This window comes from Mus caroli, chromosome 12 (genome assembly GCF_900094665.2).
Source record: "Mus caroli chromosome 12, CAROLI_EIJ_v1.1, whole genome shotgun sequence".
NCBI lineage: Eukaryota > Metazoa > Chordata > Mammalia > Rodentia > Muridae > Mus > Mus caroli.
The window spans coordinates 71,082,731-71,097,302 of NC_034581.1; the positions used below are offsets into that span (position 1 = coordinate 71,082,731).

General features: G+C 49.3%; 1 protein-coding gene across 7 annotated transcripts in view; it reads left to right on the forward strand.

Annotated features, from left to right (window-relative positions):
- The first annotated feature begins 404 nt into the window (after positions 1-404).
- The window catches only part of Plekhg3 (pleckstrin homology and RhoGEF domain containing G3), a 44,693-nt gene continuing 30,525 nt past the window's right edge, over positions 405-14,572 (forward strand). For 3 of the 7 annotated variants that reach the window (XM_029484834.1, XM_029484836.1, XM_029484835.1), the window contains exon 1: positions 13,808-13,829. The gene's annotated coding sequence lies outside the window, so the exon portion shown is untranslated. Of the gene's footprint in view, positions 648-13,807; positions 13,830-14,572 lie in introns of those variants that run through there. The other 4 variants (XM_029484838.1, XM_029484837.1, XM_029484839.1 and 1 more) reach the window with 2 other exon arrangements.

A 14,572-nucleotide genomic window follows, 5' to 3' on the forward strand; every position in this document is an offset into this window, starting at 1 on the left:
AAAGTCCAGGTGGCTGGGCTCCGAGTCCTCTCTGGTCGGAACCTGGTCTGGAGGTTTTCGTTGCCCTCTCGGCGTGAGATCAGGGCGGTGGCACTAGAGTAACCCCACCACGTGCGTCTTGGGATCCCAGAGTTCCAGGTGGCAAGGGGAGGCGGCCAGCGGGACCCACATGGCGGGCCACGCGCGTTAATCATTAGCCACGGCGGCCGCTGTCTACAGCGGGAGCCACAGCTCGCTCGCACCGCCGCGAAGGTTTCCCCCCCCTCGGCCCCCCAGAGCAGCCAATTGCTGGATCGCAGCCGCGAGCACAGTCTCCACCCACTGGAAACATTCCTGGTCCGCCCCTCCCTGGCTCCCTCCCTCTCCCTCTCTCCCTCCCTCCCTCCCACCCTCCCGCCGCAGCCTGGACTCCGGCCGCAGCTTCCTGCCCGGTGCTGGGTAACCGTGCGCATTTCGGGGGTCCCCTGGAGTCTGGTGCTCGCAGCGAGCAGAGGCTGGGACCGCGGGGCGGCCAGCCGTGGGCGGGAGCGGCCGGCGGCCTCTGCCGCTTCCGAGAGCGACTTTCAAACTCGAGCCCGCTTCGCGGCGCCACCTGGGCAGCTCCGCGCGCCTGGCGCGTCGCGAGCTGGCGGGGCGGCCACCGCTTGGTGAGTGTCCCCAGGTTTGCCCTTCTCTCTTTGCCCATGCTCGATTGACTGAGTGGCAGCGCTCTGCGGAGACCCCAGGCTAGCCTTCTGTGGGATGAGGACCTGGCCCAGGGCTGCTTCGGACACACTCGGAGGAGGTTGGGTCGCGGGAAGGTCGTAAGGGGAGTCACTTTTTGTCCCCACCCCGGAAACCAAAGCAGCATAGGCTTTGCAGAGTTTAAAATCCGGGCAGCTCTCGACATTCCCGCCACCCCTTCCTTGTGTGCCCTGACGCCCGTGGCCTGAGACTGTGGGCCCTTCTAGAAGGACTCGCCTCTGGTCCCGCCAGCCTAGGAGTGCGCAGGCACTCAGTCTGTTCTGGGTTGGTGCCACACCGTGCTTCTGGGAATCTCAGCTGCATGTCCAGGAGGATTATTAGAGTGGGTGTCAGAAGCCAAGTGTCCAAGAGCTGCAAACCTAGAGCCCCTTGATGCTGCCCCTAACAGCCTCTCCTTCCCTCCCTTCAACTGGTTTGGTTATTCGCACCCTTCTCCCAGACCTTCAATTTGGGAAGCTTCAAGCTTCAGTCGTTCAAGATGCTCCTTTGGTGTTAACGATTTATTCTGTGGCCACTTTTGAAAACAAAGGGGAAAAAAAAAAAAAACCCGGAACAAGCCGCTTGATGGTTGGAGGGTGGAGAAAGAGGCACTGCGAGGTGGTGCTAAAAGTTGGGTTAGAGTATCCTCTAGAGTCGCTAAACTCTTGGTAGATTAAGGGCTGTTAAGGTTGTTAACCCCCCCCACCCCCCAGCAACCGATCAGCATTTGAGCACCTTACAGAGAACCCTAGTCTTAGGGTTCCCAGTCTTCCAAGCTGTGCTTGTTCAAGAGTGAATTCCAGTCACAATGAACCCTTCAGAAATAATTAGTGTGGAGTATAATGACAGCCTGAGAGGGAGAGGCGAAGATGTTCCCTGCTGTGCCTGGCCTTCCCGAGAGTTCCTTTCCAGTCCCTCTGCTAAACTGGAATCTTGCTCCATAGATGCTCAGCATAAAACCTAGGGACTAAATACCAGAAAGCCAACTGTGGCGCTGCTGTTATTTCTTATGGTTCTGGGCTCACTGGATGGCTCACAGACCCCATCTCTCATGTAGACAGACTACTAGCATGCCTGCTTGCCTCTGCTGGCCGCACTCTCTGGACTTTCCCACTGGTGCTGGAAATCAGGGATGAAGCAGGCCACTTTCACCCCTCCACTTAGTCTGGGCTGATAAGGGTGGTAGTCTGTTTTAGAGTGGCCTTGGGACTTTTCTATTGACTTTTATCAGAGGTGGCCCAGCTAGGAGAGTGTTGGAAGACCACTGGGCTGAGAGTCCAACAGGATTTTTTGCTAGAGGTTTAATGCTGGCTGTATTGCGTCACATCAGAGACTGATCCTGTCTGAGGCTTTTTTTTCTTACATGATTGGCCTGAAGCCAGATCTCACCCTCTCCTCAACTCACTTATCTTTTCTGACTCAGTTTCCATATAGAGTAGTCTTTTTGCTTTATAGGGGATGTGGTAATGATAAAGGGGAGGAGGGTGTAGGAGAAGTAGTCCATAAACTCCTATCAAAAAAAAAAAAAAGCTGTGTTGTGGCTGCAAGGGGCCCTTACATGTTTGCTGGATATACCCCATGTGTGTGACACAGGAGATGGTAGACACCAGGAGCCAATTGTGGCAGTTTACTCTCCAGCTTGTAATATCATAGTCCCAGAGTAAATATTGACTTTACCAAACCCGCTGCTATCTCAGGGTCACCGTGTTTATGCTAGAACAGGCCAAAGGCCACGGCCTGAGGGATGGCCAGACCCGGAGGGAAGGGAGGAAGGTGCCGGTCCCAGATGTAGGGCTTGCTATTCCCACCCCACTCACCACCCTGTACAGGCTCTGGTCCTGAGACTGGAGGTTGCCACAAGCCGTGACTTGCCCTGGAGGGTTAACTGTGAAGCTGCTCTCTGTGGTGTTGTGGGTGGAGAGGACCATGGTGATGGGAGGTGTTGTCTTTGCAGCTGCACTGAGGGCTGACTTCAGTCCAGCCATCCCGGGCTGTTCTCCGGCTCAGGCCACTGCTCTGTCCCGCCTCTCTGGCCAGCTGCATGTCCACAGGCCTTTGTTAAAGTACAGAAGCCCTCCCTACTCATTGCCCTCCTTCCCCAGTTTCTAGAAGCCCTCAGGACAGGACTTGGCATTACTACAGACTGTAGGAAAGCTCTTCTGGAGTCCCCAGGGTCCGACAGACCTGGTAGGCTCATCCCGAGGCCTCCAATACTCCCGGGTACATACTGTCTCTGTTGTCATCTTTCCCTCCTCCTTCCTACATCCATGCATCTTAGATCTATTTTATTTATTCATCCATTTTTATCTAGCATCGTCTATGTATGAATACTGGGCACCAGGGAACACGGCAGTGACTGAAATATAGTTTTGTTTTGTTTTGTTTTGTTTTGTTTTTAGCAATTGTTGACCTGGTGGAGTGGAATTCTACTGGGGGAAGTGGACGGAAAACAAGACAGGTCATTGAAAGCGAGTTTAAAGTTATCAGGAAGGCATGCCAGGGAAGGTCAATATGAATGGTTGAGGACGGGAGGAGGTGACAGCTGTCCCCTAAGGAAGGGACTTTGGAGTTGATCATGAGATATTTTCTTTGAGCTCTGGATCCCTTGAAACCCAGGTCAGCATCCTGATGTGATATTTAGGAACAGGATTTGGAGTTGCACAGACCTAGGTTTAAATCTCGACTTGATAACTTCCTAGCCCTGCAGCCATTTGTTGACTAAACTCCTTTATGTCTGTTTCTCACCTGGAAAGTGGAGCTAGTCATCCGGGCCTACCGCATGTGGCTTTGTGAGAGTGAACAAAGAGATAGCGCATCTACAGCACTTAGCAAGCCCCACAGAGCCGTGCGCCACAGTGAATTCTTTCTCCAGAGGTGGCAGGGGATATATCCTGCCAAGTGCTAGCCAGGACTCTGGGTGAGAGGCCTTTTTGAAGTATTGGGAAGGAGCAGGGAATTCAAAAGGAGGGCCACTAGAAGGCTTCTGTCTGTCTGGTAGTGAGTGAGCCTCTCCATGCTACCCTGGATTCTAGCTGGTTGAGGATGCAGGACTCCCAGATGTGTGCTGGCCACTGTCCCTCAGATAGACAGGGTGACCTAGGGCAGCCCTGGCCTGCCTGGCTTTGGAATTCCCCTGCTTCCAGTCAGTTGGTGAATCACACCTCTGTGTCTAGCCTCTTTGCTTGGCCTCACCGTCCTGAAGGCTGTCCACCCCTCTTCACCTTCATCCTCTGAGTGCATTTGGTTTACTAAGTGTGGGGGGGTGGGGAACATATTGAGATTAAAGACTGAGGGATTGAGGGGAGAGGGGCACACAGTGAGCGAGCTGATCAGGGAGAGTTGGATAGAGGTTCCGAGGTACACTGCAAAGACTTTTAATAAAGGCTCATCCACCAGGGACCAGAATGAATTAAAAATGTGGAGGTGAACTTGTGGGAGTCCTACCACGCTCCCACACCCCCAGGATCAAACTATCAGGTTTGGTGGTTACGACTGAAGCCGTTTTGTTGGTGCAGAAATTAGTAGGGTCTTGCTGTGTTGTCTAGGCCGTCTTCTCTCTCCTGGGCTTTACAAATCTCTACTCAAAATTGCAACTGGCTGGATTTTGGACAGTTATAGGAACTCTTGAGAGCTCAGGGTCTGGCACACCCAAGTCCAGAGTGTCTCCGCCCAACCCCTGTGATGGGTCTGTCTCCTCCCGTCTCTGCTGGAACCACCAGCCTCCTCCTCCGGAACAGTTTAATCTAAAATGCTGTTGTCAAAGTTTGTGGTCAGCGGTTTCCTGGGGGCCCTCCTGTGCAGGAAGTGAAAAATGTGCAGTGGAGGCCAGGCCTAGGGAAGTGGTCATCAGGCAGAGCACTCCCACAAGGCCTCTACAGGCTCATACATGCACAGGCAGGGCAGCCAGGCCCGCTCTGTGATGAAGGGACTTTTGGAGACTGTCAGTTGGTATATAGCCGGATAGAATCAAGCCTCAAAACCAAAACAAAACAAAAAAACCCCACAACAACAACAAAAAACAGCCGGGCGGCACGCCTTTCATCCCAGCACTTGGAAGGCAGAGGCAGGCAGATTCCTGAGTTCGAGGCTAGCCTGGTCTACAGAGTGAGTTCCAGGACAGCCAGGGCGATACAGAGAAACCCTGTCTCGAAAAACCAAAAACAAAACAAAACAAAAATCAGGCCTCAGAGGAAGTTAGGAAGAGGGCCCTGTTGTAACCTTGAACTTGGTTGTGACGTTGGTATTCAGAGGTCAGGAGGAAGAAAACAGGGCCCTTGATCAGCAAGAGGTTTGCCTAGAGTTGCTAGCTGCTCTTCTGATGTCAGCCATCTGGGGACCAGGATGTCTTGTTAACTGGACCTGAGATACATTGGCTTCTTTTCCATCCTTTGAAACAGGGTCTGGCCGGACAGAGAGCTATGCTTTTTTCCCCCCAGACCATTTTCACCTCACACTTGACGCGATCTACTTGCCTTTGCCTCCCAAGTGCTGAGAACTGTGCCACCATGTTTGGCTCTGTTGGCTTCGTTTCGTTTAGAGGCTCTCTGAGGGCAGGCATGGGGCTTTGCTCAATCTTGTTCTCATTCAGAACTGGGGATAGTACAAAGTGTGATCTGCAGGGCATGATGGGCTGGTGCAGAGGCTCCACCGGGAGGAATCCCAGCTTGGTGGGCTCACCCGCCCTGGGGCTGGGAAGAGTGCACATGTAGAGTCTACACCGAGTGGGCTCTTGCCATCTGAGAAAACGAAAGGATACCAATATCTGGATGGTGCGTTTGGCTGGCATTTGGAGAGGATGCTTTTCTTTAATGTCAGGGATTAGGAAGACTCCTATTCCGTGTGCTGAACAGCCTCAAGAACTGAACATAGACTGAGCAAGGCTCAAGAAGGTGCCAGGTACATGTAGTCCTTTTAGAGACATAGCGAGAGTCCTAGGAATTTCTCTAATTATTGCTAGAGTCCGAGTTGAGATGGGAGAGAGGAATGTAAGATTTTTTTTTTAAAGCCATTTTCTTTTGTGTATTTGATGTGTGTGCGCGCACATATACATGTGTATGTGTGTGTTTTCAGAGAACACCTTACTTCTACCACGTAGGACCCAGGAGTTGACGTCATCAGGTGTGGTGGCAAGTACCTTTACTCACAGATCCAACTATCTGATAAATATATATATATGTGTGTGTGTGTGTGTGTGTGTGTGTGTGTGTATTGGTTTTACTCTTGAACCCAAGAGGATATCCTGTGGTATCTTTGTGGATGAACTGGCTCTAGGACCTTGTAAAAATTCACATGTTTTAAAATTGATTTTGTTGCTTTTATCCCAGACTAACACGAGACCTCTACATATGACTGAGGAGAACCTTGAGCCTCAGGTCCTTCTCCACTTCCTAGTGCGTTGATTGTAGGCGTTCACCGCCGTGGCTGGTTTATGCATTGCTGGGGATGGACCGCTTGGTTTCATGTATGCCAAGCAAGCATTCTACTGGCTGAGTTACAACTCTGGCTCTCCTTGCTTTTTTTTATTTTTATTTATTTATTTATTTTTGAGATGGAATGTTTCTATGTAGTCAGGCTGGCTTATTTTGTTTTTAAAGGCTAATATATATATATATAATATGTATATTATTTATTTAGTTTTGTTTTATGTACATTGGTAATTTGACTACATGTATGTCTGTGTGAGGATGTCGGATCCCCTGGAACAGGAGTTAAAGACAGTTGAAAGCTGCCATGTGGGTGCTAGGAATTGAACCCAGGTCCTCTGGTAGAACGGCCAGTGCTCTTCCAGAGGATCCAGGTTCAATTCCCAGCACCCACATGGCAGTTTACAGCTGTCTAACTCCAGTTCTAAGGGATCTGATACCCTTACAGCAAAAAATAGCTGGAGAGATGGTTCAGTGGTTAAGAGCACTGGCTGTTCTTCCAGAGGACCAAGGTTTGAGTTTTACTTGGTGGCTCACAACTGTACACCCTCTTCTGGCTTCCACAGGCACTACACACACGCGATGCACAGAGACACATGCAGGCAGAACATCCATACACATAGGACAAAAAAAAAGCTATTTTTTTTTTTTTTTTTTTGGTTTTTCGAGACAGGTTTCTCTGTGTAGCCCTGGCTGTCCTGGCACTCACTTTGTAGACCAGGCTGGCCTCGAACTCATAAATCCACCTGCCTCTGCCTCCCGAGTGCTGGGATTAAAGGCGTGTGCCACCACGCCCGGCTAAAAAAAGCTATTTTTAAAAGCTATGAGCTTTTACTTTTTTATTTTTTAAAGATTTATTATATATAAGTATACTGTAGCTGTCTTTAGACACACCAGAAGAGGGCGTCAGATCTCATTACAGATGGTTGTGAGCCACCATGTTGTTGCTGGGATTTGAACTCAGGACCTTCTGAAGAGCGGTCAGTATTCTTAACCGCTGAGCCATCTCTCCAGCCTGAGCTTTTACTCTTAAGGCTATGGGGAGACACACACTCTCTCTCTCTCTGCCTCTGTGTGTGTGTGTGTGTGTGTGTGTGTGTGTGTATGTGTGTGTACCACAGACTTGAGCAACAGATGACAAATCTTTATTGTAGAGAAAGAGGAACTAGTGTCCTTACAGTTTCTAAGTAGGTCATTGCTACATCCCCAGTGCCTGTTGTATGGTAGGTTACAATAAGTACTTGTCAAATAAGAGTCATGCTACTGTGTGATAAACCTTAGGAGTGGAGTTTTTGTTTGTATTTATTTCTATGGTCTCCAGTCTGGTCTTGAACTCAAAATCTTCTCGCCATAGCCACCAAGTGCTGGGATTACAGATGTGAGCCACCGTGTCTGGTTTATAAATGATCTATTCTTGTCTTCTAATGCAAATGATCAGGATATAAGATTCTACTTTGTACCTGCACAGGTGAGGCCGTGATGCAGGCAGCCTAGTATTCTTGTACCTTGCAAAATGTAAGGGACCCGGGAGTCCCTGGGGTCCATATTCCCAGGCCCACTGCAGAGTTTATCACCGTGCAAATGGGGCCAAGAGAGGACATTAGGGTGTGCTTTTATAGATTTGAATATACGTCCCATGATATCCTATGACACCACTCTCAGCTGCTTGGCAGCCTCCCTAATTTGCCCATCACCAAGAAGGGCATATAGCCAGGGGTTGAGATACCTATGAAATATATTCACAGCAGGCCCTGTCTCTCTTCCACCCAGCCTGTTTAACATCCCCGTATAACCTGTGTCTTAGGGCTGAGCCCATTGCAGATGGGTAGCGGTAAGTGAGGAAGCCGGAATAGAAAGGGAGAACCATCGTGGGGCGGTAGGTTGGCAAGGAAAACAGGCTGAAACAGAAACACCCGGAAAAGCCAGTCCTAGCGGAAGGACCCGGGGTCATTTGTTTGCAGGGAATGGCTTGACACACCTTCCTTCCACCTGGATCGGTGGAGGGACGATGGATGCCTGGCCAGCAGCCGTGATCCTGACTCATGAAGAAAAAGCTAAATTATGCTCCCTTAACTGGGTTTAGGGAAAGCAAGGAAGTGGAAAAAACATAATTTTAAAAATTCCCGGTCTGATTGACTGTAATCGTAAGCGATGTTGATCATCGACTAATGAGCTCACAGATCTCCCCAAGCTCTTTCAAGGTCTGGTAAATTGCCCAGTGTCTCTGTGCTGACACTTAGAAAAGATAATGTTTGAATTTCCCTTACCCTTTAAAAAAAATGGGGTGGGGGTGGGGGTTAGGACTGGAAATGAGCCCAGGGTCTTCTGCCTCTGGGAAAGCTCCCCACCTCAGCCACACTCTTACTCGGGTCTTGAACTTCCTAATGACTCCTGAGCATGCGCTCTCGGCCCTCTCACTGTGGAATCGCAAGTGTGGACTGTGCTCTGTGGTGTCGTGGTGGGGCACCGCTGGAGCCCAGGTTTGGGTTACAGTAGAAGTGGGATGGCTCCTCACTTAGTTCAGTTCTGTGAACATTGATTGCCAGGTATCCTGGAGGTTGCCTATCTCTCAGAACAAGAGTGCTTCCCGTGCATCTGTTTCACCGCTAGCATTTTCGGAGGCCAGAAAATGACGGGGAGAAATTGCCATCTCAACACCCCACAGGAATTCGCCTCTTTGTTTAACTTCTGGGCTCTGCCGCAGATGCTGAACTGTGTGGTCTTGGTGTCTGGTGATCCAGAATGCTAAGTTTCCGGGCTTGTCTCTTATAGAAGTAAAATGTTCTGATTTCCCCTGCACCCAGCCACCATGATATTTTCATTTTAAACTTACCTGGAGTGTACTTTCTGGTTGCTGGATTTTGGCCCTGGCACTGCATGAAAGAGCTCACTCTGGGTCACAGTCATGGTCGCAACATGCTTCAGGGACCGTGTATGTACCCATGGCTAACCTTGTAAGATGGAGATGATTTAATTTTTTTTTTTTCCAGAACACTAGCCAATTCCCCCCCTCCCACCCCCCATTGCTTATTGAGTGGTCTATACTCCCCTACTGGCTTGTCTTTAATGTTTTCCTTTTCTTATTATTTTGTTTCATTGAGATATATTTTATATATAAATTAAAAGTCACCCACGCACAGTGTATCATTCATTGGTTTATATTTACAGTTGCAGAGTTGTGTAACCATGTGTAACTAATTTTATAACATTTTTTATTACCCACCCCTCAAGAAAAGCCTGTTCCTGCCGGGCGGTGGTGGCGCACGCCTTTAATCCCAGCACTTGGGAGGCAGAGGCAGGTGGATTTTTGAGTTCGAGGCCAGCCTGGTCTACAAAGTGAGTTCCAGGACAGCCAGAGCTATACAGAGAAACCCTGTCTCGAAAAACCAAAAAAAAAAAAAAAAAAGAAAAGCCTGTTCCTATTAGCAGCCAGTTCCCATTTCCCCAGCCCCCAGCTCTAGGTAGGCACTGAAGTACTTCCTGTCTCCCTAGGGTTACCTATTTTGGACATATACAAATAGATTTTTATACTTTTACTATCTGTCTTTCTGATTGACTTCCTTTCTGCACTTAACCTCTGGTTTCCGGTTCACCAGTGTCTCCTAAGATGTTCCATGTTGTAGAAAGCAATTCATTTTTTTATTGCCAAATAATTTGGCATTGTGTGGATATATTACATTTTGCTCATTTGTCTACCAGCTGATGGGCATGTCTGTTTGAGCTGTTTAGTGTTATGAGTAATGCTGTTGGGCGGGGCCATAGCTCAGTGGTAAAATACTTGTTTAGATGCACAGGGTCCTGGGTTTGAACCCCCAGCATTACCAGTAAGTAAATACATTTTAAAAGTAGATATGGCCGGGCATGGTGGCGCATGCCTTTAATCCCAGCACTCAGGAGGCAGAGGCAGGCGGATTTCTGAGTTCAAGGTCAGCCTGGTCTACAGAGTGAGTTCCAGGACAGCCAGGGCGATACAGAGAAGCCCTGTCTCGAAAAACAAAAACAAAAAACAAAAAAGTGGATATGGCTGCTGTGAACATTAGATTATGTAATGTGTAAACTTCTTGGTGTGGATATATGTTAATGATTTACTCAAGACTAGGATTGTTGGGTCACATGGTAATCCTGTGTTTAGTTAAAAGAAATCTTTGTGTATAAATGTGTGTATCTGTGTGTGTGTAGGTATATGTTTGTGTGCGTGTGTACATGCATGTTCATGTGGGCAAGCATGTGGAGGTCAGGACAATCTTGGATGTGAGTCCCTATCTTTGACCTTGCTTGAGAAAGAGTACCTTAGTCACTGCTGTGCACTCTGAGCTAGCTGACCTGGGAGTTCCTAAAGATTCACCTGCCTCTGCTTCCCAGTGACCTGACTCCACCAATACATCTTTTTTTGTTTGTTTGTTTGTTTGTTTGTTTTTTCGAGCCAGGGCTTTTCTGTATCGCCCTGGCTGTCCTGGAACTCTGTAGACCAGGCTGGCCTGGAACTCAGAAATCCGCCTGCCTCTGCCTCCCAAGTGCTGGGATTAAAGGCGTGCGCCACCACGTTCGGTTTGGCTTTACCAATAAATCTTATATGACGATACTCACACTGACTATAAATGTGCAGCTTTATTTCTGTGCTCTCAGCTCTGTGCTCTCGGCTATATGCTCTTATGGGAGCCAGAAGAGTTCGGTCCTGATGGTCCTGATGTCAGTGCTTTCGAGGGGGGAGGGACAAGGAGAGCCAAATCTGCAGATGGGAGTTGCCATTTTTAACAGTGCTAAGTGCTCAGTATGGATAGACCACGAATGACTATCTGCTTGTTTGACGATCCTTAATTTCTTTCAACAGTATTTTAGTTTCTTGTGGCTTTTTTCTTTTATATTTTTATTATTTATTTATTTTTGAAACAGGGTCTCTCCACATAGCTCTGGCTGTCCTGGAACTTACTGTGTGGATCAGGATGGCACTGAACTCACAGAAATTCATCTATACCTAGCCTTTCTTGCTTGCCTTAAAAAAAAATATTTATGGGGCTGGAAAGTTGGTTTAGGAGTTAAGAGCTCTCTGGCTGCTCTTCCAGAGGTCCTGAGTTAAATTCCCACACCTACATGGTCGCTCACATTCTTTATGACTGTAATCCTGTGGAATCCAATGCCCTCTTCTGGTGTGCAGACATGTAGATACAACACTGTACAATAAAGTAATACATTAAGAAATGTGAAAAAGCTATGTATGTGTGGATGGATGGATGGATGGATTGGGGTGTCTGAGGTCAGAGGACAACCTGCAGTTCACTCCTTCCACTGTAGAGTGCAGAGGACTGAACTCAGATGCTCAGTGGGTACTGCAGCAAGTGATTTACCTGCTGAGCCATCTCATTACTCCGGGTTGTCTTCTTAATTACGTTTTTAGATTTTTCATTGTTATTATTATTGTATAGGAACGGGTCTCATTATTTTTTAAAGATTTAGTATGTGTGTGTGTGTGTGTGTCTGTCTGTCTGTCTGTCTGTCTGTCTTGGGGGGTGGGTATGCCTATGCTGTGGCCTGCATGTGGAGGTCTGAAGATTACCACCAGGAGTTGGTTCTTCTGGAACTATGTGGGTCCCAGGTCAACAGGTTTGGGAGAAAAATACGTGAGCCATCTTGCTAGCCTCTTGCAAGTTTTGCATTGAGCTTTTTCTCTTCGTGGGATGTAGAGAGACAGGCTTCAAAGCAAGTCTCTGGGGCTTCAAAGCAAGCCATTGTGCAAATCTGTGCTTCCTTGCGATGGGTAGGTTTGGGCTTGCCGTGAGTGGAAGTGGATGGTTGAGGTGGGGTAGAGGAGCAGCTTGCCTGTTTGGCTGCTTTTTACTGTGTATGTCATCTGGACACCTCATCCTGCTCTCTTCTACCTAACAACTCTCCCTTCCCCACCACACCATTTTTCCTCTTTTCTTCTTCTGCATGGCACTTAGTGCCATCCTGCAGTATACTGTTTATTTACTGGTGTGGCTGTCTTCCCTGCTGTCACCTAAGTTCAGTAAGAAGAAGCACAGTCTTGTATTCATGCTGCTGGTCGCTGTGTCCCCAGCATTTAGCCTATAATTTATACTGAGATCAAACATGAGTGAAGCCTCTGCCTTTCCTGGGTAGTGAGCATGGGGAGGGGGGGCGATGGGGACAGGGACTGGCTCCTGGGGTCTCACATGTGCCAGGCGAGCAGTAAACTCCTGGGAAGTTAGGCCAGCTTTGGTTCTGTGGTATCAGCTACAGCCAGGCAGTGGACAGGTCAGCTGCACCTCAACCCCCCATTCCCAAGCCTACACCAGTGTCTCTGCCAGGAGGACACCTCTTTCCTCAAACACAGTCACCCACAATGTACCATCTGTGTTCACATCACCTACACACTCATTTACATCAGCCTTCTTCTGGCAAGTCCTCACACAGCTGTCAGCACAACTGACAGGACCTGGAGGACACTAAGGGCACAAACGTCTTGGACTTGCTGTCCGAGTTTGTAAGTGGGGTACATTGTCGGGACACTCTCAGAAGCAGTACGAGATTCTTGTGCCTCACTGAGTGCTGTGTGCAGACTACTACCCCACTTCCCTGGAGTGTGTGGGCAGAAGAACACCGCTGTGTGTTTGCCTCTTCTGCTGGTCTCACAAGTGGTTTCTTACTGGACGCATCTATGGGTGAGTTATAGGTTCCCAGATGACTCCGTTTGGGCCTCTTTCTGAGGTTGTCACACTGTGTGGGAACTTTTCCCCGGCAAAATGTTAACTTTTAAAAAGAGCAACAAAAAAAGGAGGTATTCCATGAGGGACTGTGGATTCCTCTCTGGCTCCATCTAGTCTCTTGGGTCCTGTGTGTGAGGAGGGGGAGGCGTGCTGTTTCTTGTGAATGGCTTGCTCTGGAATCCTGGATTCCAGCAAACCCTGCCTTCCACCTCCCTAGCCGCATGGCCTCCAGTCGGAGTCAGGGGTGGGAGTGTGGGGGGGTGTTGTGAAATTACATAGCGAATGTGTCACAGCGGTGCCTGGGACACCCTCGTAAAATGTGGCCTGCAATTTTAGTTTGCTATCTGGGAACAGCTTGTGCCTCAGTGTTCCTGACCAGAAAAGCAGGGATAATTCTGCTGTCCACCTGTGTCCCACCTTCCAACTTGCAGCCTCGAGGACCGAAGGGTTAATAGCCTCAGGCTTTGAGGGCCTGAGTGGGGGAGGTGCCCCACAAATGGAGTATTGTTGTGTTGTTGACTGATCTGGCTTTGTTTGAGTCTTCAGTGTTTGACTTCCTGCACTTAGTACCCCATGTGCTTAATCTCTGGAGATATCTGTGGTCTTCTTCTGCAAGGTGCTTACCTCCTGGGGCTGGGGCTGGGGCCTGGGTCCTCCCCCCATTGGGAGCCTGCTAAGTTTTGCCGGGAAGATACGTTTTCATGGTTAAGGCCCCCCAGCAATCAGGAATGAGAGAAATGCAGCAAGTATGACCCACACGCAGAACTGGTTCTGAATAGGACGTTTATTGAAGAGGTTTCAGCAGGAGGCAGCGGGCGCTTTAATTCCCGAGGTTGTTGGTGGCAGTTCGTTGCTTGCCCAGCCCGAGCCTGTTAACTGCTGGGCTGCCGAACTCCGGAGAGAATGCCGCTCCCCAGTCTCTGGCCACCTTCCCAGGACTGTTCTCTGTGTTGGGATGGGAGCCCTTTTGAGGAAAGCGGTAGGTAGCCTCTGAGACCCGGCCAAGGGTGGCTGAGTGGGGTGCAGCTGGGACTCTGTGAACTCTGGGACTCTAAACCTCGCCTGGCAACCTCTGGGGAACGTGAGCAGCCACAGGCTTGTGGCACAGGGCTTTCCAGTCTCCCCTGGAGGTTCAGAAATGGAGGACCACACCTGGTTCATTGTAGAAAAGTGACTTCTATTTACCTTGCCTGGATGCTTCCAGTAGGTTTGGCCATGTGACTGGCAGACAGCCCTGTGGCTTTTGGAGTGCTTTGCTTGGGGACTTCAGAGGTCTTCTCTCAACATTCACGGATGGGTGGCTAGAGAAGGTCCTGTGTCCCCATACCCCGCATACATACATGCATAATGGGAAAACAGTGTCCTTTTCCCAGAATCCATAGCGGGTGGTGGTAGTGGTTGTTCTAGATGAAATCAAGTGGCACCATTGGCAGGGGAGGTAACAAGTGGGTCCTGGATACCCTAATGGGTGTCAGGCCGGGTGGAGCCAGCACCTACCATCTGTGTAGCTCTAGGAGGCAGGTGCAGGGAGCCGGGGGCAGATCCTTGCTCGGACTTCACTACTTCTTTCTCTTGTGTGTCAAGGCCTCCCTCTTCATGGAGTGGACTGCCACCGGAGCTGCCGTGCCCTGTGTACTCTGTAGCCTCTGGGGTTTGGTAACAGGTGAGGGAACTGTCGAAATTCTGGTCTTTGTGTGCTCCTCGCTGAGGGAGAAGTTTCCT